The sequence below is a fragment of the Lathyrus oleraceus genome, chromosome 5, assembly GCF_024323335.1.
Source record: "Lathyrus oleraceus cultivar Zhongwan6 chromosome 5, CAAS_Psat_ZW6_1.0, whole genome shotgun sequence".
Classification (NCBI taxonomy): Eukaryota; Viridiplantae; Streptophyta; class Magnoliopsida; order Fabales; family Fabaceae; genus Lathyrus; species Lathyrus oleraceus.
Window position 1 is genome coordinate 157,509,346 of NC_066583.1, and position 25,671 is coordinate 157,535,016.

The 25,671-nt window shown below is 32.3% G+C and overlaps 10 non-coding genes across 10 annotated transcripts; 5 read left to right on the top strand and 5 right to left on the bottom strand.

The window, feature by feature from the left end:
- Window positions 1-3,081: 3,081 nt before the first annotated feature.
- On the top strand, window positions 3,082-3,163 carry TRNAS-AGA (transfer RNA serine (anticodon AGA)). Its single transcript has one exon. It is a non-coding gene; the product is annotated as a tRNA-Ser (tRNA).
- Window positions 3,164-3,234: 71 nt separating this feature from the next.
- Window positions 3,235-3,308, bottom strand: TRNAN-GUU (transfer RNA asparagine (anticodon GUU)). Its single transcript has one exon. It is a non-coding gene; the product is annotated as a tRNA-Asn (tRNA).
- A 3,240-nt stretch (window positions 3,309-6,548) lies between these two features.
- On the top strand, window positions 6,549-6,630 carry TRNAS-AGA (transfer RNA serine (anticodon AGA)). The gene has a single exon. It is a non-coding gene; the product is annotated as a tRNA-Ser (tRNA).
- A 71-nt stretch (window positions 6,631-6,701) lies between these two features.
- Window positions 6,702-6,775, bottom strand: TRNAN-GUU (transfer RNA asparagine (anticodon GUU)). Its single transcript has one exon. It is a non-coding gene; the product is annotated as a tRNA-Asn (tRNA).
- A 3,240-nt stretch (window positions 6,776-10,015) lies between these two features.
- Window positions 10,016-10,097, top strand: TRNAS-AGA (transfer RNA serine (anticodon AGA)). The gene has a single exon. It is a non-coding gene; the product is annotated as a tRNA-Ser (tRNA).
- A 71-nt stretch (window positions 10,098-10,168) lies between these two features.
- On the bottom strand, window positions 10,169-10,242 carry TRNAN-GUU (transfer RNA asparagine (anticodon GUU)). The gene has a single exon. It is a non-coding gene; the product is annotated as a tRNA-Asn (tRNA).
- Window positions 10,243-13,480: 3,238 nt separating this feature from the next.
- On the top strand, window positions 13,481-13,562 carry TRNAS-AGA (transfer RNA serine (anticodon AGA)). The gene has a single exon. It is a non-coding gene; the product is annotated as a tRNA-Ser (tRNA).
- Window positions 13,563-13,633: 71 nt separating this feature from the next.
- On the bottom strand, window positions 13,634-13,707 carry TRNAN-GUU (transfer RNA asparagine (anticodon GUU)). Its single transcript has one exon. It is a non-coding gene; the product is annotated as a tRNA-Asn (tRNA).
- Window positions 13,708-16,945: 3,238 nt separating this feature from the next.
- Window positions 16,946-17,026, top strand: TRNAS-AGA (transfer RNA serine (anticodon AGA)). The gene has a single exon. It is a non-coding gene; the product is annotated as a tRNA-Ser (tRNA).
- A 71-nt stretch (window positions 17,027-17,097) lies between these two features.
- TRNAN-GUU (transfer RNA asparagine (anticodon GUU)) lies at window positions 17,098-17,171 on the bottom strand. Its single transcript has one exon. It is a non-coding gene; the product is annotated as a tRNA-Asn (tRNA).
- Window positions 17,172-25,671: the final 8,500 nt, after the last annotated feature.

The window sequence follows — 25,671 nt, forward strand, 5'->3', positions numbered from 1 at the left end:
CCAACTACAATTTAGGTATCTAAGGAATTTTACATTCAACTCCTCATTTTGAAAAGTTTTCCCAAGCGTTCTCATGTGACTCAAGATATGAGTGAGTCACTTTTGCATGTTATAAATATTCTTTTCAGGTTTAATCTTGAAGAGTCCATACTCATGGTTTAATGTGTTTAACCTTAGCCTTTTTCATTCAATAGTACCTTAAGGGATAACTTGGAGAGTATCTCACATTTCTTTTCTCGTTTCGCAACGAGAAACCCACAAAAACTCATCAAGACCGAAAGCGGTAGTGATGATCGTTTTTGCTTTAAAATTTTGTTGCACCTTTTTCTTTTCATCTTTGGTACAATCATCATCATCATCATCATATTTGTTCACCACGACACCATTAACTTCATATGGGGGAACAAATAGATCTTCTTTCACAGTCTACTAAATACCAATATGTATTTCTTCAATGAAGATTATTATTTTCTCTTTCCATAAATTATACCCTTCTCTATTAAAGGATGGGGGTTTGTTTAGTAAATATCCTGAATTCATTTCCTTCCTTCTTGGACGATTAGTATTTAACTTGAGTGAGGCTCTGATACCACTTGTTGAACAAGTGATTCCAAGCCCAAAAGGGGGGTCTAAAGTGATATTAAAAATTCATAATTAATTTTCAATTTTATTATATAAAAAATAATATGTGTTTGTACGGTAAAAGAGCATAGATAAGTAGCGTAACATAGAAAAAAAATAGAGAGAGAGAGAGAGAGAGCTTTAATAGAGACAAGGATGCTTAGAATCTTAAATGTGGTGTATATGAAAGTGAAAAGGCGCTCGTCTTATATAGGAGAAAATATAACTCAAAAAGTAAAATGATTCATGGGTTTTTTAATGCTTATAATCGATTATGCATATCACATAATCAATTATGTAGTTGAAATTTGCAAGAAAAAAATTGGGTCGTCACTAATCAATTTTAAGTCCTAATAATCGATTATAAAAGAGTTAATCAACTAACCTTAATTTCTAATTGATTATCTAGTGTAAGGTTTACTCGTACAGAATTATATAATCTTCTAACCAACTAGTTATGTGCGTAAAATATTTTTTGGTGGTTTTAACAAAATAATAGGGTCCTCAAGAACATTTTGTGAGTGTGTGACAATTACCTTAGTAACTTATTAGTTACACTAACACTTTTACAATCCTTTGGTCGCTTAGACACTGCGTTAAACGCACGACTGACTAGATGAGCTTTTTCATTTCCCCTCTTTCACAACCTTGAAGCTTCAAGTTCCTTGCTATATTATCTTTGACTTTAACACTTCATTGAAATCTTGAATTTTCTCCCTAGTGAAGCTTGAGATAAGTTCAAGACGAGCATCCTCATCAGAGACAGATGGAAAGATATTACAAGGAACCAACATGATCAAGTAATATGGTCCCATCGAACATCAGAGTCATCTAAAAAACCTCCATGATCACAAATCAGTTGCAATTCACAAGCACACAGATCCACAGTAGCTACTCGCAAAGAATGTCATATGAGAGGACAATTTCACATTGTTCAATATGTTTATCGACAATGTTAGTAAAAGGCATAAATTCATCAAAATTAGTTATTAAACTATCAAGTTTCCTCATATAGCTTTACATATCCATGTCATATGGAAATAAGATTTGTGACAATATTATACAAATGATTAATATTATTGGAATATGTGTCTTCACCTTTACCCAAATGCAATAACACGTCTTGAACGAATAGAACTGATAATGAAGGTTGACATCAATTGAATACAGAACATTACATAGAGAGGCCTTAACATGTTTTCAATTGGCTTAATCACTTGTTGCAATATCCTCTATCGTTTAAGCAAAGGATCTGTGTGACCTTGTCCTTCAAACCACCTTGTCCTTCAAACCAAAGTTCAACAACTTCAACCCAACATGCATCATTGGCGCCACTTACCAATTTTTCATAACGAATCAAAGAAAGCATAGTGAAATTGAAAGCGAAAGTAGCAGAAAATCCGAACCTAGACCTGACTATGTGGAAATGAGGGAAGAAAGGTGCTGAAAAATCACAAAAAATGATGAAATCCGTATCAGAATATGGAAGAGAGGGCTATGTGGTGATCGACAGTGGAAAAGAAATTCGGCTTTTCTTAACAAAAAAAAATTGAGTGACACGACCATTTTTATTGCAATCGTTATACTTAAGAGTATTGCATTTAAAGATATTATTTTCAAGTCATATATTGCTAAAAGATTTAACATTATTTTTAGGCTCATAACTTACGACAACCTTATTCTACGATGCTCTTTAATTTTCACGAAGGGGATTAGAGTTGTCTCTTCTTTTAGTGAATTTTTCAAGTGTGTTTTGAAAATCTTTGTTTTTATTTTTCAAAATATCACATCGTCTACAATTGTCAAATTCAACTAATACTTCGTGAGAAGGGAAATATATTTAAGCTGAAACATTTTTTCTTTCCCTAAGAATTTAAACTTCTTCCACACGACTTTGATCTCAATTTCAAGGAAGGAAATTATTTCTCTATAATTTGAGACAATTTACTTCAACTTACATATTTCTTTATTTAGCTTCTTACAAATATGAAGAAAGTTTTGATAGGAAAAATAAGAGGTTAGCTTATCTTTTTGATGGTTTTCCATGAGACAAATATTTACTTCTTCCTTATATGAGAATTTCATATAATTGTTATCCCATAATATGTAGGTTATCTTTGCTTCTCTCTAAGGTTTCTTAAATCTTCTTTGATTCTGATTTTTTTTCTCTCGTTATGGTTTTGAGGGAAGATTAGTCTCACGTGACCTTTCTATTCGCATTGATGACATGTAGATATGAGTTAGGATCTTCCTTCACTTTGCTTATGAAGCTTTGGAGATTCTTTTTCCGTGCCTTATGAATTTTTGAAACAAGAGTTACATGTCTTCATTAATTTTTTTTTGTTATCTTCATCTTTTATTTTCATATCTATAGTGTTTGTGAATTTTAGTGCAAGACTTTTCCTTTTATTCTTGTCACCTTGTTATAGAGTAGAGTTTGGTGAAAATATGTAACAAATGGTGGACGTGCCGGAGTGGTTATCGGGCATGACTAGAAATCATGTGGGTTTTGCCCGCGCAGGTTCGAATCCTGCCGTCCACGTATTTTCGTTATTTTTCTCAAAATCTGAAAATGAAAAAACTCAAAATAAAATGAAAAAATTAATATAAAAACGCTAGAAGGAGGGGTTGAACCTCCGACCTTGTGGTTAACAGCCACACGCTCTAACCAACTGAGCTATTCCAGCTTCCCTCATTAAATTTTGGCTTGGAACATTTTATAACAAAAATTCATCATCAGCAAGTCTCTTTGGCTCCATCTATTGTTCTTGCAATTTACCAAATAAAGTTGTCATGTCCATGTTTGATAAGTCCCTAGATTCATAAATCACTATAACTTTTGGTTTCCAACTACAATTTAGGTATCTAAGGAATTTTACATTCAACTCCTCATTTTGAAAAGTTTTCCCAAGCGTTCTCATGTGACTCAAGATATGAGTGAGTCACTTTTGCATGTTATAAATATTCTTTTCAGGTTTAATCTTGAAGAGTCCATACTCATGGTTTAATGTGTTTAACCTTAGCCTTTTTCATTCAATAGTACCTTAAGGGATAACTTGGAGAGTATCTCACATTTCTTTTCTCGTTTCGCAACGAGAAACCCACAAAAACTCATCAAGACCGAAAGCGGTAGTGATGATCGTTTTTGCTTTAAAATTTTGTTGCACCTTTTTCTTTTCATCTTTGGTACAATCATCATCATCATCATCATATTTGTTCACCACGACACCATTAACTTCATATGGGGGAACAAATAGATCTTCTTTCACAGTCTACTAAATACCAATATGTATTTCTTCAATGAAGATTATTATTTTCTCTTTCCATAAATTATACCCTTCTCTATTAAAGGATGGGGGTTTGTTTAGTAAATATCCTGAATTCATTTCCTTCCTTCTTGGACGATTAGTATTTAACTTGAGTGAGGCTCTGATACCACTTGTTGAACAAGTGATTCCAAGCCCAAAAGGGGGGTCTAAAGTGATATTAAAAATTCATAATTAATTTTCAATTTTATTATATAAAAAATAATATGTGTTTGTACGGTAAAAGAGCATAGATAAGTAGCGTAACATAGAAAAAAAAATAGAGAGAGAGAGAGAGAGCTTTAATAGAGACAAGGATGCTTAGAATCTTAAATGTGGTGTATATGAAAGTGAAAAGGCGCTCGTCTTATATAGGAGAAAATATAACTCAAAAAGTAAAATGATTCATGGGTTTTTTAATGCTTATAATCGATTATGCATATCACATAATCAATTATGTAGTTAAAATTTGCAAGAAAAAAATTGGGTCGTCACTAATCAATTTTAAGTCCTAATAATCGATTATAAAAGAGTTAATCAACTAACCTTAATTTCTAATTGATTATCTAGTGTAAGGTTTACTCGTACAGAATTATATAATCTTCTAACCAACTAGTTATGTGCGTAAAATATTTTTTGGTGGTTTTAACAAAATAATAGGGTCCTCAAGAACATTTTGTGAGTGTGTGACAATTACCTTAGTAACTTATTAGTTACACTAACACTTTTACAATCCTTTGGTCGCTTAGACACTGCGTTAAACGCACGACTGACTAGATGAGCTTTTTCATTTCCCCTCTTTCACAACCTTGAAGCTTCAAGTTCCTTGCTATATTATCTTTGACTTTAACACTTCATTGAAATCTTGAATTTTCTCCCTAGTGAAGCTTGAGATAAGTTCAAGACGAGCATCCTCATCAGAGACAGATGGAAAGATATTACAAGGAACCAACATGATCAAGTAATATGGTCCCATCGAACATCAGAGTCATCTAAAAAACCTCCATGATCACAAATCAGTTGCAATTCACAAGCACACAGATCCACAGTAGCTACTCGCAAAGAATGTCATATGAGAGGACAATTTCACATTGTTCAATATGTTTATCGACAATGTTAGTAAAAGGCATAAATTCATCAAAATTAGTTATTAAACTATCAAGTTTCCTCATATAGCTTTACATATCCATGTCATATGGAAATAAGATTTGTGACAATATTATACAAATGATTAATATTATTGGAATATGTGTCTTCACCTTTACCCAAATGCAATAACACGTCTTGAACGAATAGAACTGATAATGAAGGTTGACATCAATTGAATACAGAACATTACATAGAGAGGCCTTAACATGTTTTCAATTGGCTTAATCACTTGTTGCAATATCCTCTATCGTTTAAGCAAAGGATCTGTGTGACCTTGTCCTTCAAACCACCTTGTCCTTCAAACCAAAGTTCAACAACTTCAACCCAACATGCATCATTGGCGCCACTTACCAATTTTTCATAACGAATCAAAGAAAGCATAGTGAAATTGAAAGCGAAAGTAGCAGAAAATCCGAACCTAGACCTGACTATGTGGAAATGAGGGAAGAAAGGTGCTGAAAAATCACAAAAAATGATGAAATCCGTATCAGAATATGGAAGAGAGGGCTATGTGGTGATCGACAGTGGAAAAGAAATTCGGCTTTTCTTAACAAAAAAAAATTGAGTGACACGACCATTTTTATTGCAATCGTTATACTTAAGAGTATTGCATTTAAAGATATTATTTTCAAGTCATATATTGCTAAAAGATTTAACATTATTTTTAGGCTCATAACTTACGACAACCTTATTCTACGATGCTCTTTAATTTTCACGAAGGGGATTAGAGTTGTCTCTTCTTTTAGTGAATTTTTCAAGTGTGTTTTGAAAATCTTTGTTTTTATTTTTCAAAATATCACATCGTCTACAATTGTCAAATTCAACTAATACTTCGTGAGAAGGGAAATATATTTAAGCTGAAACATTTTTTCTTTCCCTAAGAATTTAAACTTCTTCCACACGACTTTGATCTCAATTTCAAGGAAGGAAATTATTTCTCTATAATTTGAGACAATTTACTTCAACTTACATATTTCTTTATTTAGCTTCTTACAAATATGAAGAAAGTTTTGATAGGAAAAATAAGAGGTTAGCTTATCTTTTTGATGGTTTTCCATGAGACAAATATTTACTTCTTCCTTATATGAGAATTTCATATAATTGTTATCCCATAATATGTAGGTTATCTTTGCTTCTCTCTAAGGTTTCTTAAATCTTCTTTGATTCTGATTTTTTTTCTCTCGTTATGGTTTTGAGGGAAGATTAGTCTCACGTGACCTTTCTATTCGCATTGATGACATGTAGATATGAGTTAGGATCTTCCTTCACTTTGCTTATGAAGCTTTGGAGATTCTTTTTCCGTGCCTTATGAATTTTTGAAACAAGAGTTACATGTCTTCATTAATTTTTTTTTTGTTATCTTCATCTTTTATTTTCATATCTATAGTGTTTGTGAATTTTAGTGCAAGACTTTTCCTTTTATTCTTGTCACCTTGTTATAGAGTAGAGTTTGGTGAAAATATGTAACAAATGGTGGACGTGCCGGAGTGGTTATCGGGCATGACTAGAAATCATGTGGGTTTTGCCCGCGCAGGTTCGAATCCTGCCGTCCACGTATTTTCGTTATTTTTCTCAAAATCTGAAAATGAAAAAACTCAAAATAAAATGAAAAAATTAATATAAAAACGCTAGAAGGAGGGGTTGAACCTCCGACCTTGTGGTTAACAGCCACACGCTCTAACCAACTGAGCTATTCCAGCTTCCCTCATTAAATTTTGGCTTGGAACATTTTATAACAAAAATTCATCATCAGCAAGTCTCTTTGGCTCCATCTATTGTTCTTGCAATTTACCAAATAAAGTTGTCATGTCCATGTTTGATAAGTCCCTAGATTCATAAATCACTATAACTTTTGGTTTCCAACTACAATTTAGGTATCTAAGGAATTTTACATTCAACTCCTCATTTTGAAAAGTTTTCCCAAGCGTTCTCATGTGACTCAAGATATGAGTGAGTCACTTTTGCATGTTATAAATATTCTTTTCAGGTTTAATCTTGAAGAGTCCATACTCATGGTTTAATGTGTTTAACCTTAGCCTTTTTCATTCAATAGTACCTTAAGGGATAACTTGGAGAGTATCTCACATTTCTTTTCTCGTTTCGCAACGAGAAACCCACAAAAACTCATCAAGACCGAAAGCGGTAGTGATGATCGTTTTTGCTTTAAAATTTTGTTGCACCTTTTTCTTTTCATCTTTGGTACAATCATCATCATCATCATCATATTTGTTCACCACGACACCATTAACTTCATATGGGGGAACAAATAGATCTTCTTTCACAGTCTACTAAATACCAATATGTATTTCTTCAATGAAGATTATTATTTTCTCTTTCCATAAATTATACCCTTCTCTATTAAAGGATGGGGGTTTGTTTAGTAAATATCCTGAATTCATTTCCTTCCTTCTTGGACGATTAGTATTTAACTTGAGTGAGGCTCTGATACCACTTGTTGAACAAGTGATTCCAAGCCCAAAAGGGGGGTCTAAAGTGATATTAAAAATTCATAATTAATTTTCAATTTTATTATATAAAAAATAATATGTGTTTGTACGGTAAAAGAGCATAGATAAGTAGCGTAACATAGAAAAAAAAATAGAGAGAGAGAGAGAGAGCTTTAATAGAGACAAGGATGCTTAGAATCTTAAATGTGGTGTATATGAAAGTGAAAAGGCGCTCGTCTTATATAGGAGAAAATATAACTCAAAAAGTAAAATGATTCATGGGTTTTTTAATGCTTATAATCGATTATGCATATCACATAATCAATTATGTAGTTAAAATTTGCAAGAAAAAAATTGGGTCGTCACTAATCAATTTTAAGTCCTAATAATCGATTATAAAAGAGTTAATCAACTAACCTTAATTTCTAATTGATTATCTAGTGTAAGGTTTACTCGTACAGAATTATATAATCTTCTAACCAACTAGTTATGTGCGTAAAATATTTTTTGGTGGTTTTAACAAAATAATAGGGTCCTCAAGAACATTTTGTGAGTGTGTGACAATTACCTTAGTAACTTATTAGTTACACTAACACTTTTACAATCCTTTGGTCGCTTAGACACTGCGTTAAACGCACGACTGACTAGATGAGCTTTTTCATTTCCCCTCTTTCACAACCTTGAAGCTTCAAGTTCCTTGCTATATTATCTTTGACTTTAACACTTCATTGAAATCTTGAATTTTCTCCCTAGTGAAGCTTGAGATAAGTTCAAGACGAGCATCCTCATCAGAGACAGATGGAAAGATATTACAAGGAACCAACATGATCAAGTAATATGGTCCCATCGAACATCAGAGTCATCTAAAAAACCTCCATGATCACAAATCAGTTGCAATTCACAAGCACACAGATCCACAGTAGCTACTCGCAAAGAATGTCATATGAGAGGACAATTTCACATTGTTCAATATGTTTATCGACAATGTTAGTAAAAGGCATAAATTCATCAAAATTAGTTATTAAACTATCAAGTTTCCTCATATAGCTTTACATATCCATGTCATATGGAAATAAGATTTGTGACAATATTATACAAATGATTAATATTATTGGAATATGTGTCTTCACCTTTACCCAAATGCAATAACACGTCTTGAACGAATAGAACTGATAATGAAGGTTGACATCAATTGAATACAGAACATTACATAGAGAGGCCTTAACATGTTTTCAATTGGCTTAATCACTTGTTGCAATATCCTCTATCGTTTAAGCAAAGGATCTGTGTGACCTTGTCCTTCAAACCACCTTGTCCTTCAAACCAAAGTTCAACAACTTCAACCCAACATGCATCATTGGCGCCACTTACCAATTTTTCATAACGAATCAAAGAAAGCATAGTGAAATTGAAAGCGAAAGTAGCAGAAAATCCGAACCTAGACCTGACTATGTGGAAATGAGGGAAGAAAGGTGCTGAAAAATCACAAAAAATGATGAAATCCGTATCAGAATATGGAAGAGAGGGCTATGTGGTGATCGACAGTGGAAAAGAAATTCGGCTTTTCTTAACAAAAAAAAATTGAGTGACACGACCATTTTTATTGCAATCGTTATACTTAAGAGTATTGCATTTAAAGATATTATTTTCAAGTCATATATTGCTAAAAGATTTAACATTATTTTTAGGCTCATAACTTACGACAACCTTATTCTACGATGCTCTTTAATTTTCACGAAGGGGATTAGAGTTGTCTCTTCTTTTAGTGAATTTTTCAAGTGTGTTTTGAAAATCTTTGTTTTTATTTTTCAAAATATCACATCGTCTACAATTGTCAAATTCAACTAATACTTCGTGAGAAGGGAAATATATTTAAGCTGAAACATTTTTTCTTTCCCTAAGAATTTAAACTTCTTCCACACGACTTTGATCTCAATTTCAAGGAAGGAAATTATTTCTCTATAATTTGAGACAATTTACTTCAACTTACATATTTCTTTATTTAGCTTCTTACAAATATGAAGAAAGTTTTGATAGGAAAAATAAGAGGTTAGCTTATCTTTTTGATGGTTTTCCATGAGACAAATATTTACTTCTTCCTTATATGAGAATTTCATATAATTGTTATCCCATAATATGTAGGTTATCTTTGCTTCTCTCTAAGGTTTCTTAAATCTTCTTTGATTCTGATTTTTTTTCTCTCGTTATGGTTTTGAGGGAAGATTAGTCTCACGTGACCTTTCTATTCGCATTGATGACATGTAGATATGAGTTAGGATCTTCCTTCACTTTGCTTATGAAGCTTTGGAGATTCTTTTTCCGTGCCTTATGAATTTTTGAAACAAGAGTTACATGTCTTCATTAATTTTTTTTTTGTTATCTTCATCTTTTATTTTCATATCTATAGTGTTTGTGAATTTTAGTGCAAGACTTTTCCTTTTATTCTTGTCACCTTGTTATAGAGTAGAGTTTGGTGAAAATATGTAACAAATGGTGGACGTGCCGGAGTGGTTATCGGGCATGACTAGAAATCATGTGGGTTTTGCCCGCGCAGGTTCGAATCCTGCCGTCCACGTATTTTCGTTATTTTTCTCAAAATCTGAAAATGAAAAAACTCAAAATAAAATGAAAAAATTAATATAAAAACGCTAGAAGGAGGGGTTGAACCTCCGACCTTGTGGTTAACAGCCACACGCTCTAACCAACTGAGCTATTCCAGCTTCCCTCATTAAATTTTGGCTTGGAACATTTTATAACAAAAATTCATCATCAGCAAGTCTCTTTGGCTCCATCTATTGTTCTTGCAATTTACCAAATAAAGTTGTCATGTCCATGTTTGATAAGTCCCTAGATTCATAAATCACTATAACTTTTGGTTTCCAACTACAATTTAGGTATCTAAGGAATTTTACATTCAACTCCTCATTTTGAAAAGTTTTCCCAAGCGTTCTCATGTGACTCAAGATATGAGTGAGTCACTTTTGCATGTTATAAATATTCTTTTCAGGTTTAATCTTGAAGAGTCCATACTCATGGTTTAATGTGTTTAACCTTAGCCTTTTTCATTCAATAGTACCTTAAGGGATAACTTGGAGAGTATCTCACATTTCTTTTCTCGTTTCGCAACGAGAAACCCACAAAAACTCATCAAGACCGAAAGCGGTAGTGATGATCGTTTTTGCTTTAAAATTTTGTTGCACCTTTTTCTTTTCATCTTTGGTACAATCATCATCATCATCATCATATTTGTTCACCACGACACCATTAACTTCATATGGGGGAACAAATAGATCTTCTTTCACAGTCTACTAAATACCAATATGTATTTCTTCAATGAAGATTATTATTTTCTCTTTCCATAAATTATACCCTTCTCTATTAAAGGATGGGGGTTTGTTTAGTAAATATCCTGAATTCATTTCCTTCCTTCTTGGACGATTAGTATTTAACTTGAGTGAGGCTCTGATACCACTTGTTGAACAAGTGATTCCAAGCCCAAAAGGGGGGTCTAAAGTGATATTAAAAATTCATAATTAATTTTCAATTTTATTATATAAAAAATAATATGTGTTTGTACGGTAAAAGAGCATAGATAAGTAGCGTAACATAGAAAAAAAATAGAGAGAGAGAGAGAGAGCTTTAATAGAGACAAGGATGCTTAGAATCTTAAATGTGGTGTATATGAAAGTGAAAAGGCGCTCGTCTTATATAGGAGAAAATATAACTCAAAAAGTAAAATGATTCATGGGTTTTTTAATGCTTATAATCGATTATGCATATCACATAATCAATTATGTAGTTAAAATTTGCAAGAAAAAAATTGGGTCGTCACTAATCAATTTTAAGTCCTAATAATCGATTATAAAAGAGTTAATCAACTAACCTTAATTTCTAATTGATTATCTAGTGTAAGGTTTACTCGTACAGAATTATATAATCTTCTAACCAACTAGTTATGTGCGTAAAATATTTTTTGGTGGTTTTAACAAAATAATAGGGTCCTCAAGAACATTTTGTGAGTGTGTGACAATTACCTTAGTAACTTATTAGTTACACTAACACTTTTACAATCCTTTGGTCGCTTAGACACTGCGTTAAACGCACGACTGACTAGATGAGCTTTTTCATTTCCCCTCTTTCACAACCTTGAAGCTTCAAGTTCCTTGCTATATTATCTTTGACTTTAACACTTCATTGAAATCTTGAATTTTCTCCCTAGTGAAGCTTGAGATAAGTTCAAGACGAGCATCCTCATCAGAGACAGATGGAAAGATATTACAAGGAACCAACATGATCAAGTAATATGGTCCCATCGAACATCAGAGTCATCTAAAAAACCTCCATGATCACAAATCAGTTGCAATTCACAAGCACACAGATCCACAGTAGCTACTCGCAAAGAATGTCATATGAGAGGACAATTTCACATTGTTCAATATGTTTATCGACAATGTTAGTAAAAGGCATAAATTCATCAAAATTAGTTATTAAACTATCAAGTTTCCTCATATAGCTTTACATATCCATGTCATATGGAAATAAGATTTGTGACAATATTATACAAATGATTAATATTATTGGAATATGTGTCTTCACCTTTACCCAAATGCAATAACACGTCTTGAACGAATAGAACTGATAATGAAGGTTGACATCAATTGAATACAGAACATTACATAGAGAGGCCTTAACATGTTTTCAATTGGCTTAATCACTTGTTGCAATATCCTCTATCGTTTAAGCAAAGGATCTGTGTGACCTTGTCCTTCAAACCACCTTGTCCTTCAAACCAAAGTTCAACAACTTCAACCCAACATGCATCATTGGCGCCACTTACCAATTTTTCATAACGAATCAAAGAAAGCATAGTGAAATTGAAAGCGAAAGTAGCAGAAAATCCGAACCTAGACCTGACTATGTGGAAATGAGGGAAGAAAGGTGCTGAAAAATCACAAAAAATGATGAAATCCGTATCAGAATATGGAAGAGAGGGCTATGTGGTGATCGACAGTGGAAAAGAAATTCGGCTTTTCTTAACAAAAAAAAATTGAGTGACACGACCATTTTTATTGCAATCGTTATACTTAAGAGTATTGCATTTAAAGATATTATTTTCAAGTCATATATTGCTAAAAGATTTAACATTATTTTTAGGCTCATAACTTACGACAACCTTATTCTACGATGCTCTTTAATTTTCACGAAGGGGATTAGAGTTGTCTCTTCTTTTAGTGAATTTTTCAAGTGTGTTTTGAAAATCTTTGTTTTTATTTTTCAAAATATCACATCGTCTACAATTGTCAAATTCAACTAATACTTCGTGAGAAGGGAAATATATTTAAGCTGAAACATTTTTTCTTTCCCTAAGAATTTAAACTTCTTCCACACGACTTTGATCTCAATTTCAAGGAAGGAAATTATTTCTCTATAATTTGAGACAATTTACTTCAACTTACATATTTCTTTATTTAGCTTCTTACAAATATGAAGAAAGTTTTGATAGGAAAAATAAGAGGTTAGCTTATCTTTTTGATGGTTTTCCATGAGACAAATATTTACTTCTTCCTTATATGAGAATTTCATATAATTGTTATCCCATAATATGTAGGTTATCTTTGCTTCTCTCTAAGGTTTCTTAAATCTTCTTTGATTCTGATTTTTTTTCTCTCGTTATGGTTTTGAGGGAAGATTAGTCTCACGTGACCTTTCTATTCGCATTGATGACATGTAGATATGAGTTAGGATCTTCCTTCACTTTGCTTATGAAGCTTTGGAGATTCTTTTTCCGTGCCTTATGAATTTTTGAAACAAGAGTTACATGTCTTCATTAATTTTTTTTTGTTATCTTCATCTTTTATTTTCATATCTATAGTGTTTGTGAATTTTAGTGCAAGACTTTTCCTTTTATTCTTGTCACCTTGTTATAGAGTAGAGTTTGGTGAAAATATGTAACAAATGGTGGACGTGCCGGAGTGGTTATCGGGCATGACTAGAAATCATGTGGGTTTTGCCCGCGCAGGTTCGAATCCTGCCGTCCACGTATTTTCGTTATTTTTCTCAAAATCTGAAAATGAAAAAACTCAAAATAAAATGAAAAAATTAATATAAAAACGCTAGAAGGAGGGGTTGAACCTCCGACCTTGTGGTTAACAGCCACACGCTCTAACCAACTGAGCTATTCCAGCTTCCCTCATTAAATTTTGGCTTGGAACATTTTATAACAAAAATTCATCATCAGCAAGTCTCTTTGGCTCCATCTATTGTTCTTGCAATTTACCAAATAAAGTTGTCATGTCCATGTTTGATAAGTCCCTAGATTCATAAATCACTATAACTTTTGGTTTCCAACTACAATTTAGGTATCTAAGGAATTTTACATTCAACTCCTCATTTTGAAAAGTTTTCCCAAGCGTTCTCATGTGACTCAAGATATGAGTGAGTCACTTTTGCATGTTATAAATATTCTTTTCAGGTTTAATCTTGAAGAGTCCATACTCATGGTTTAATGTGTTTAACCTTAGCCTTTTTCATTCAATAGTACCTTAAGGGATAACTTGGAGAGTATCTCACATTTCTTTTCTCGTTTCGCAACGAGAAACCCACAAAAACTCATCAAGACCGAAAGCGGTAGTGATGATCGTTTTTGCTTTAAAATTTTGTTGCACCTTTTTCTTTTCATCTTTGGTACAATCATCATCATCATCATCATATTTGTTCACCACGACACCATTAACTTCATATGGGGGAACAAATAGATCTTCTTTCACAGTCTACTAAATACCAATATGTATTTCTTCAATGAAGATTATTATTTTCTCTTTCCATAAATTATACCCTTCTCTATTAAAGGATGGGGGTTTGTTTAGTAAATATCCTGAATTCATTTCCTTCCTTCTTGGACGATTAGTATTTAACTTGAGTGAGGCTCTGATACCACTTGTTGAACAAGTGATTCCAAGCCCAAAAGGGGGGTCTAAAGTGATATTAAAAATTCATAATTAATTTTCAATTTTATTATATAAAAAATAATATGTGTTTGTACGGTAAAAGAGCATAGATAAGTAGCGTAACATAGAAAAAAAATAGAGAGAGAGAGAGAGAGCTTTAATAGAGACAAGGATGCTTAGAATCTTAAATGTGGTGTATATGAAAGTGAAAAGGCGCTCGTCTTATATAGGAGAAAATATAACTCAAAAAGTAAAATGATTCATGGGTTTTTTAATGCTTATAATCGATTATGCATATCACATAATCAATTATGTAGTTAAAATTTGCAAGAAAAAAATTGGGTCGTCACTAATCAATTTTAAGTCCTAATAATCGATTATAAAAGAGTTAATCAACTAACCTTAATTTCTAATTGATTATCTAGTGTAAGGTTTACTCGTACAGAATTATATAATCTTCTAACCAACTAGTTATGTGCGTAAAATATTTTTTGGTGGTTTTAACAAAATAATAGGGTCCTCAAGAACATTTTGTGAGTGTGTGACAATTACCTTAGTAACTTATTAGTTACACTAACACTTTTACAATCCTTTGGTCGCTTAGACACTGCGTTAAACGCACGACTGACTAGATGAGCTTTTTCATTTCCCCTCTTTCACAACCTTGAAGCTTCAAGTTCCTTGCTATATTATCTTTGACTTTAACACTTCATTGAAATCTTGAATTTTCTCCCTAGTGAAGCTTGAGATAAGTTCAAGACGAGCATCCTCATCAGAGACAGATGGAAAGATATTACAAGGAACCAACATGATCAAGTAATATGGTCCCATCGAACATCAGAGTCATCTAAAAAACCTCCATGATCACAAATCAGTTGCAATTCACAAGCACACAGATCCACAGTAGCTACTCGCAAAGAATGTCATATGAGAGGACAATTTCACATTGTTCAATATGTTTATCGACAATGTTAGTAAAAGGCATAAATTCATCAAAATTAGTTATTAAACTATCAAGTTTCCTCATATAGCTTTACATATCCATGTCATATGGAAATAAGATTTGTGACAATATTATACAAATGATTAATATTATTGGAATATGTGTCTTCACCTTTACCCAAATGCAATAACACGTCTTGAACGAATAGAACTGATAATGAAGGTTGACATCAATTGAATACAGAACATTACATAGAGAGGCCTTAACATGTTTTCAATTGGCTTAATCACTTGTTGCAATATCCTCTATCGTTTAAGCAAAGGATCTGTGTGACCTTGTCCTTCAAACCACCTTGTCCTTCAAACCAAAGTTCAACAACTTCAACCCAACATGCATCATTGGCGCCACTTACCAATTTTTCATAACGAATCAAAGAAAGCATAGTGAAATTGAAAGCGAAAGTAGCAGAAAATCCGAACCTAGACCTGACTATGTGGAAATGAGGGAAGAAAGGTGCTGAAAAATCACAAAAAATGATGAAAACCGTATCAGAATATGGAAGAGAGGGCTATGTGGTGATCGACAGTGGAAAAGAAATTTGGCTTTTCTTAACAAAGAAAAATTGAGCGACACGACCATTTTTATTGCAATCGTTATACTTAAGAGTATTGCATTTAAAGATATTATTTTCAAGTCATATATTGCTAAAAGATTTAACATTATTTTTAGGCTCATAACTTACGACAACCTTATTCTACGATGCTCTTTAATTTTCACGAAGGGGATTAGAGTTGTCTCTTCTTTTAGTGAATTTTTCAAGTGTGTTTTGAAAATCTTTGTTTTTATTTTTCAAAATATCACATCGTCTACAATTGTCAAATTCAACTAATACTTCGTGAGAAGGGAAATATATTTAAGCTGAAACATTTTTTCTTTCCCTAAGAATTTAAACTTCTTCCACACGACTTTGATCTCAATTTCAAGGAAGGAAATTATTTCTCTATAATTTGAGACAATTTACTTCAACTTACATATTTCTTTATTTAGCTTCTTACAAATATGAAGAAAGTTTTGATAGGAAAAATAAGAGGTTAGCTTATCTTTTTGATGGTTTTCCATGAGACAAATATTTACTTCTTCCTTATATGAGAATTTCATATAATTGTTATCCCATAATATGTAGGTTATCTTTGCTTCTCTCTAAGGTTTCTTAAATCTTCTTTGATTCTGATTTTTTTTCTCTCGTTATGGTTTTGAGGGAAGATTAGTCTCACGTGACCTTTCTATTCGCATTGATGACATGTAGATATGAGTTAGGATCTTCCTTCACTTTGCTTATGAAGCTTTGGAGATTCTTTTTCCGTGCCTTATGAATTTTTGAAACAAGAGTTACATGTCTTCATTAATTTTTTTTTGTTATCTTCATCTTTTATTTTCATATCTATAGTGTTTGTGAATTTTAGTGCAAGACTTTTCCTTTTATTCTTGTCACCTTGTTATAGAGTAGAGTTTGGTGAAAATATGTAACAAATGGTGGACGTGCCGGAGTGGTTATCGGGCATGACTAGAAATCATGTGGGTTTGCCCGCGCAGGTTCGAATCCTGCCGTCCACGTATTTTCGTTATTTTTCTCAAAATCTGAAAATGAAAAAACTCAAAATAAAATGAAAAAATTAATATAAAAACGCTAGAAGGAGGGGTTGAACCTCCGACCTTGTGGTTAACAGCCACACGCTCTAACCAACTGAGCTATTCCAGCTTCCCTCATTAAATTTTGGCTTGGAACATTTTATAACAAAAATTCATCATCAGCAAGTCTCTTTGGCTCCATCTATTGTTCTTGCAATTTACCAAATAAAGTTGTCATGTCCATGTTTGATAAGTCCCTAGATTCATAAATCACTATAACTTTTGGTTTCCAACTACAATTTAGGTATCTAAGGAATTTTACATTCAACTCCTCATTTTGAAAAGTTTTCCCAAGCGTTCTCATGTGACTCAAGATATGAGTGAGTCACTTTTGCATGTTATAAATATTCTTTTCAGGTTTAATCTTGAAGAGTCCATACTCATGGTTTAATGTGTTTAACCTTAGCCTTTTTCATTCAATAGTACCTTAAGGGATAACTTGGAGAGTATCTCACATTTCTTTTCTCGTTTCGCAACGAGAAACCCACAAAAACTCATCAAGACCGAAAGCGGTAGTGATGATCGTTTTTGCTTTAAAATTTTGTTGCACCTTTTTCTTTTCATCTTTGGTACAATCATCATCATCATCATCATATTTGTTCACCACGACACCATTAACTTCATATGGGGGAACAAATAGATCTTCTTTCACAGCCTACTAAATACCAATATTTATTTCTTCAATGAAGATTATTATTTTCTCTTTCCATAAATTCTACCCTTCTCTATTAAAGGATGGGGTTTTGTTTAGTAAATCTCCTGAAGTCATTTCCTTCCTTCTTGGACGATTAGTATTTAACTTGAGTGAGGCTCTGATACCACTTGTTGAACAAGTGATTCCAAGCCCAAAAGGGGGGTCTAAAGTGAAATTAAAAATTCATAATTAATTTCCAATTTTATTATATAAAAAATAATATGTGTTTGTACGGTAAAAGAGCATAGATAAGTAGCGTAACATAGAAAAAAAATAGAGAGAGAGAGAGAGAAAGGTTTAAAAGAGACAAGGATGCTTAGAATCTTAAATGTGGTGTATATGAAAGTGAAAAGGCGCTCGTCTTATATAGGAGAAAATATAACTCAAAAAGTAAAATGATTCATGGGTTTTTTAATGCTTATAATCGATTATGCATATCACATAATCAATTATGTAGTTAAAATTTGCAAGAAAAAAATTGGGTCGTCACTAATCAATTTTAAGTCCTAATAATCGATTATAAAAGAGTTAATCAACTAACCTTAATTTCTAATTGATTATCTAGTGTAAGGTTTACTCGTACAGAATTATATAATCTTCTAACCAACTAGTTATGTGCGTAAAATATTTTTTGGTGGTTTTAACAAAATAATAGGGTCCTCAAGAACATTTTGTGAGTGTGTGACAATTACCTTAGTAACTTATTAGTTACACTAACACTTTTACAATCCTTTGGTCGCTTAGACACTGCGTTAAACGCACGACTGACTAGATGAGCTTTTTCATTTCCCCTCTTTCACAACCTTGAAGCTTCAAGTTCCTTGCTATATTATCTTTGACTTTAACACTTCATTGAAATCTTGAATTTTCTCCCTAGTGAAGCTTGAGATAAGTTCAAGACGAGCATCCTCATCAGAGACAAATGGAAAGATATTACAAGGAACCAACATGATCAAGTAATATGGTTCCATCGAACATCAGAGTCATCTAAAAAACTTCCATGATCACAAATCAGTTGCAATTCACAAGCACACAGATCCACAGTAGCTACTCGCAAAGAATGTCATATGAGAGGACAATTTCACATTGTTCAATATGTTTATCGACAATGTTAGTAAAAGGCATAAATTCATCAAAATTAGTTATTAAACTATCAAGTTTCCTCATATAGCTTTACATATCCATGTCATATGGAAATAAGATTTGTGACAATATTATACAAATGATTAATATTATTGGAATATGTGTCTTCACCTTTACCCAAATGCAATAACACGTCTTGAACGAATATAACTGATAATGAAGGTTGACATCAATTGAATAAAGAACATTACATAGAGAGGCCTTAACATGTTTTCAATTGGCTTAATCACTTATTGCAATATCCTCTATCGTTTAAGCAAAGGATCTATGTGACCTTGTCCTTCAAACCACCTTGTCCTTCAACCCAAAGTTCAACAACTTCAACCCAACATGCATCATTGGCACCACTTACCAATTTTTCATAAAGAATCAAAGAAAGCATAGTGAAATTGAAAGCGAAAGTAGCAGAAAATCCGAACCTAGACCTAACTATGTGGAAATGAGGGAAGAAAGGTGCTGAAAAATCACAAAAAATGATGAAAACCGTATCAGAATATGGAAGAGAGGGTTATGTGGTGATCGACAGTGGAAAAGAAATTCGGCTTTTCTTAACAAAGAAAAATTGAGTGACACGGCCATTTTTATTGCAATCGTTATACTTAAGAGTATTGCATTTAAAGATATTATTTTCAAGTCATATATTGTTAAAAAAATTTAACATTATTTTTAGGCTCATAACTTAGGACAACCTTATTCTACGATGCTCTTTAATTTTCACGAAGGGGATTAGAGTTGTCTCTTCTTTTAGTGAATTTTTCAAGTGTGTTTTGAAAATCTTTGTTTTTATTTTTCAAAATATCACATCGTCTACAATTGTCAAATTCAACTAATACTTCGTGAGAAGGGAAATATAGTTAAGCTGAAACATTTTTTCTTTTCCTAAGAATTTAAACTTCTTCCACACGACTTTGATCTCAATTTCAAGGAAGGAAATTATTTCTCTATAATTTGAGACAATTTACTTCAACTTACATATTTCTTTATTTAGCTTCTTACAAATATGAAGAAAGTTTTGATAGGAAAAATAAGAGGTTAGCTTATCTTTTTGATGGTTTTCCATGAGACAAATATTTACTTCTTCCTTATATGAGAATTTCATATAATTTTTATCCCATAATATGTAGGTTATCTTTGCTTCTCTCTAAGGTTTCTTATAATCGATTATGCATATCACATAATCAATTATGTAGTTAAAATTTGCAAGAAAAAAATTGGGTCGTCCCTAATCAATTTTAAGTCCTAATAATCGATTATAAAAGAGATAAACAACTAACCTTAATTTCTAATTGATTATCTAGTGTAAGCTTTACTCGTAAAGGATTATATAATCTTGTAACCAACTAGTTATGTGCGTAAAAGACATTTTTTGGTTGTTTTAACAAAATAATAGGGTCCTTAAGAACTTTTGTGATTCTGTGAGAATTCCCTTCATAACTTATGAGTTACACTAACACTTTTACAATATTCTAATCGCTTAGACCCTGCGCTAAATGCACGACTGACTAGATAAGCTTTTGCATTTCCTCTCTTTCACAACCTTGAAGCTTCAAGTTCCTTGCTATATTATCTTTGACTTTAACACTTCATTGAAATCTTGAATTTTCTCCCTAATGAAGCTTGAGATAACTTCAAGACGAGCATCCTCATCAGAGACAGATGGAAAGATATTACAAGGAACCAACATGATCAAGTAATACGGTTATGTCGAACATCAGAGACATCTAAAAAACCTCCATGATCACAAATCAATTACAATTCACAAGCACACAGATCCACAGTAGCTACTCGCAAAGAATGTTATATCACATAATCAACTATGTTTATCGACAATGTTAGTAAAAGGCATAAACTCATCAAAATTAGTTATTAAACTATCAAGCTTCCTCATATAGGTTTACTTATCCATGCCATCTTCTTCATGGAAATAAGATTTGAGACAATATTATACAAATGATTACTATTATTGGAATATGTGTCTTCACCTTTATCCAAATGCAATAACACGTCTTGAACGAATAGAACTGATAATGAAGGTTGACACCAATTGAATACAGAACATTAAATATAAAGGCCTTAACATGTTTTCAATTGGCTTAATCTCTGGTTGCAATATTCTTTATCGTTTAAGCAAATGATTTGCGTGACCTTGTCCTTCAAACCACCTTGTCCTTCAAACCAAAGTTCAACAACTTCAACCCAACATGCATCATTGGCACCACTTACCAATTTTTCATAATGAATCAAAGAAAGCATAGAGAACTTGAAAGCGAAAGTAGAATAAAATCTGAACCTATACTTGACTATGTGAAAATGAGGGAAGAAAGGTGCTGAAAAATCACAAAAAAATGATGAAAAACGTATCGGAATATGGAAGAGAGGGCTATGTGGTGACCGACAGTGGAAAAGGAATGCGGCTTTTCTTAATAAAGATAAATTGAGTGACACAACCATTTTTATTGCAATCCTTATACTTAAGAGTATTTCATTTAGAGATATTATTTTCAAGTCATATATTGCTAAAAAATTTAACATTATTTTTAGGATCATAACCTAGGCAAACCTTATTCTACGATGCTCTTTAATTTTTACAAAGGGGATTAGAGTTGTCTCTTCTTTTAGTGATTCTTTCAAGTGTGTTTTGAAAATCTTTGTTTTTATTTTTCAAAATATCACATTGTCTACAATTGTCAGATTTAACTAATACTTCGTGAGAAGGGAAATATAGTTGATCTAAAACGTTTTGTCTTTCCCTAAGAATTTCAACTTCTTCCACACGACTTTGATTCTCAATTTCAAGGAAGAAAATTATTTCTCTATAATTTGAGACAATTTATTTCAACTTACATATTTCTTTATTTAGCTTCTTACAAATATGAAGAAAATTTTGATAGGAAAAATAAGAGATTACCTTATCTTTTTGATGGTTTTCCATGAGACAAATATTTACTTCTTCCTTATATGAGAATCTCATATAATTGTTATCCCATAATATGTAGGTTATCTTTGCTTCTCTCTAAGGTTTCTGAAATCTTCTTTGATTCTGATTTTTTTTCTCTGGTTATGGTTTTGAGGGAAGATTAGTCTCATGTGACTTTTCTATTCGCATTGATGACATGTAGAAATGAGTTAGGATCTTCCTTCACTTTGCTTATGAAGCTTTGGAGATTGTTTTCCGTGCCTTATGAATTTTTGAAACAAGAGTTCCATGTCTTTATTAATTTTGTTGTTGTTATCTTCATCTTTTATTTTCATATCTATAGTGTTTGTGAATTTTAGTGCAAGACTTTTCCTTTTCTTCTTGTCACCTTGTTATAAATATTCTCTTCAGGTTTCATCTTGAAGAGTTCAAACTCATTGTTTAATGTGTTTAAGCTCGGCCGTTTTACTTCAATGGTACCTTAAGGGATAACTTGGAGAGTATCTCACATTTCTTTTCTTGTTTCGCAACGAGAAAGCCACAAAAACTCATCAGGACCGAAAGAGGTAGTGATGATCATTTTTTGCTTTAAAGTTTTGTTTCACCTTTTCCTTTTCATCTTTGGTACAATCATCATCATTGAATTTGTTCACCACAACACCATTAACTTCATGTGGGGGAACAAATAGATCTTCTTTCAAAGCCTTCGAAATACCAAGATTTATTCCTTCAATGAATATTATTATTTTCTCTTTCCATAAATTATACCCTTCTCCTTTAAAGGATGGGGGTTTGTTTAGTTAATCTCCTAAAATCATTTTCTTACTTCTTGGACGATTAGTACTTAGATTGACTTAGGCTCTGATACCACTTGTTGAACATCTGATTCCAAGCACAAAAGGGGGTGTAAAGTGATATTCAAAATTCGTAATTAATTTAAACTTTATTATATAAAAAATAATATGTTTTTGTACGGTAAAAGAGCATAGATAAGTATCGTAAAATAGAAAGAAAAAAATAGAGAGAGAGAGACGGGGGTTTAAGAGAAAAGGATGCTTGGAATCTGAAATGTAGTGTATATGAAAGTGAAAAGGCGCTCATCTTGTATAGGAGAAAATATAACTCGAAAAGTAAAATGATTCATGGGTTTTTTAATGCTCATAATCGATTATGCATATCACATAATCGATTATGTAGTTCAAATTTGGAAGAAAAAAATTGGGCCGTTTTAGCGGGGTATTCGTTACCATTAGAGATATTGACTAAATCCAAGGTAAACCATAAAAATCGAGTCGCCACCGCACTTCTATTTATCCAAAGGAATGGTTAGAAAGCGAACAAAAACCTAAAAGTTTTATCAAATCAAAAACTAGTAAAAATGTCAGAGATCTGAGTAAGGGGGTTGGTTATGCAATGGGAAGGTGTTAAGCACCCAAAACATCCTAGGTACTCCTACGGAGCCCTTTTCATACTTGTTGTAAGGTTGGTATTTTGTGAAAAATTTGTTTGTGCAAACATGATTGAAGAGATGAGAAGAGAATATACAAGTTATTTACATTTGGTGTTTGGATGGATAAACCCATTGCCTACGTACCATCTTAAAAAAGATTAGGATCAAAACCTCGTAGATCGGGGTAAAAATCTCAAAATGAATTGGTGAATTGATTGGTCCAAAATCCTTAAGGTCTTTTTTTATCCAAGGGAGAAAACTCAACCTAAGACCACAAATCCACCATGTGAGGATAGCTTCGACATGCTAGTGAGGGGTTAACCCTATAATAAGCATGGAAGACTCATTGTCCATCACTAAGGATATAGGTGAGCATTACATCTACCTCAAGGATAACTCAAACCTAATAGCTAAAGGTTATGAAAAATTTGATTAAGAAAGTGGCCTTTGGAACCACAAAAGTATTTGAATGAGTTGTATTTACCAATGAGAATTATTTACAAAATATGGTCAAAGTTGATTTAGAAGTTCAATTCACAATAAGTGTTATGAAAAGAAAGTTTGAAAATAAAAAACATAAGGCTTAGGTTTCTAATGTTTGAAAATAAGTGTTAAATGTTTGCACAAAGAGTTTTGGCTTGGGTTAGAGTGGAGGGAAGAAGAAGAATGGCTAAAGTCCTAATCATACAAGAGATCAAGGATAAGAAACAAGACCACAAATGGAGTTCCTCTCTTGAGATTATATTGATGATCCAAGTAGCTCCCATCCTTTGGAATATGCAAGCAAAATAATAGTAAGCTCAAGCAATCAACACAATCAAACAAGCTCCTTAGGAGATCCTCAATGTATCTTATATCTTTCATTTTGGATGAACATGGCAATGATTCTTCAATTTGAGCTCTCATAGAATTCCCTAGCACAAAAGCACACACATCAAAAGTTCTATGAAGTAAATCAAGAATAGACAAGAGTGAGTTTAGATGTTTGGTCCTTCTAATCCATCTTCAACATTAAGGTCCTTTTTACTCCAATTTGCATAGGGAAAGTCCTAGAAACTAAGTCCACTTGTCCATTTCTTTGCATTTGGTTCAGAACAATCAAAACAAAACACAAGCACAATAGTATATACACAATTATGTGCTCAAGTGAGCAAAAGGCAAATTGCATTAACATAAACATTTGCTCAAATGAGCAAAGGAAAAAGAAAATGAATAATATGTACAAGAATAGTAAATTGCATAAATGTAAAGAGCAAAAAGTAAATGTTAATGATTAGTGTTAGTAGTTAGTGTGCCATAAGGCAAATTTAGCGCTATGTTAAGCAATCGCAATTGCATTTATGTAGAAGTCACAACTATCTGAGGTCGGTCAATAATAATGTAGGCAACAACACAAGTTAGAGGTATTGATTAGTGAATCAAACTCCAACAACTTGTCATGCCAAAAAGAAGATGAGAAATGATCTTGTATTGGTTTAGGTCCTTTACATGATTTAGAAAGCAATTTATCCTTAATGCAAAGTCATTCATTTGATCAATTGATTAAGATAAATTAGATTTGAATCAAGGAAGATTAAACCTCCCTAATCAATGTTAACCATCAACCTTTAACTCATTGATCAAAAAGAAAAGAAGAAGAAGAAGAAGATGAAGAATTAAAGTGCATTAAATGAAATCGAATAAGATAATCAACAAGCATTGACCAAAGATAGAGGGGGTCAAGGTCAAACAATAGAAAACAGAAGCAAAATGAATATTAGAAGTCAAGAAATAAACAAAATATTTTTGGCATTTTTAATATTTAAAATAAAACTTGAACTAAAATATTAAAGAAAGGTCAAACTTCAAACTCACTTCAAATCAACTTTGAAAAGTCCAAGTGAATTATCCCAAGTTCAACAAGGTCAAACAAAGTTTGACAAAAAATTTCAGCATTTTTAAAAGTCAGAAACTATTTTAAATTAATTAAAAGTGCATAAAAATAACCTAATTGAACTAAAATCTCAAATAAATCTCAAATCAATGAATAAATTGATGAGAATATTTTTCATAAATCTATCATCATTCAAATAGGTTGAGAAAATATTTTTGTATTTTTTGGATATCAAAAACTATTTAAAATGAATTAAAAATAACCAGAAAAGAGAAAATTCTTAAAAAATAGCAAATGATAAAATAAAAAATATTAAAAATCATTTTTAGAAACTAGAAATTAAAAGAGAAATAATGCAATTGGTCCCATAATTTTTGGACTAATAATGAAAGAGATATGAATTTTAGAAAATGAAATGGAATTAAAAAATGAAATGGAAAATATGAAAAATCCACACGCGTTGGATTGTATCTCATTAAATGACATGGAGGAT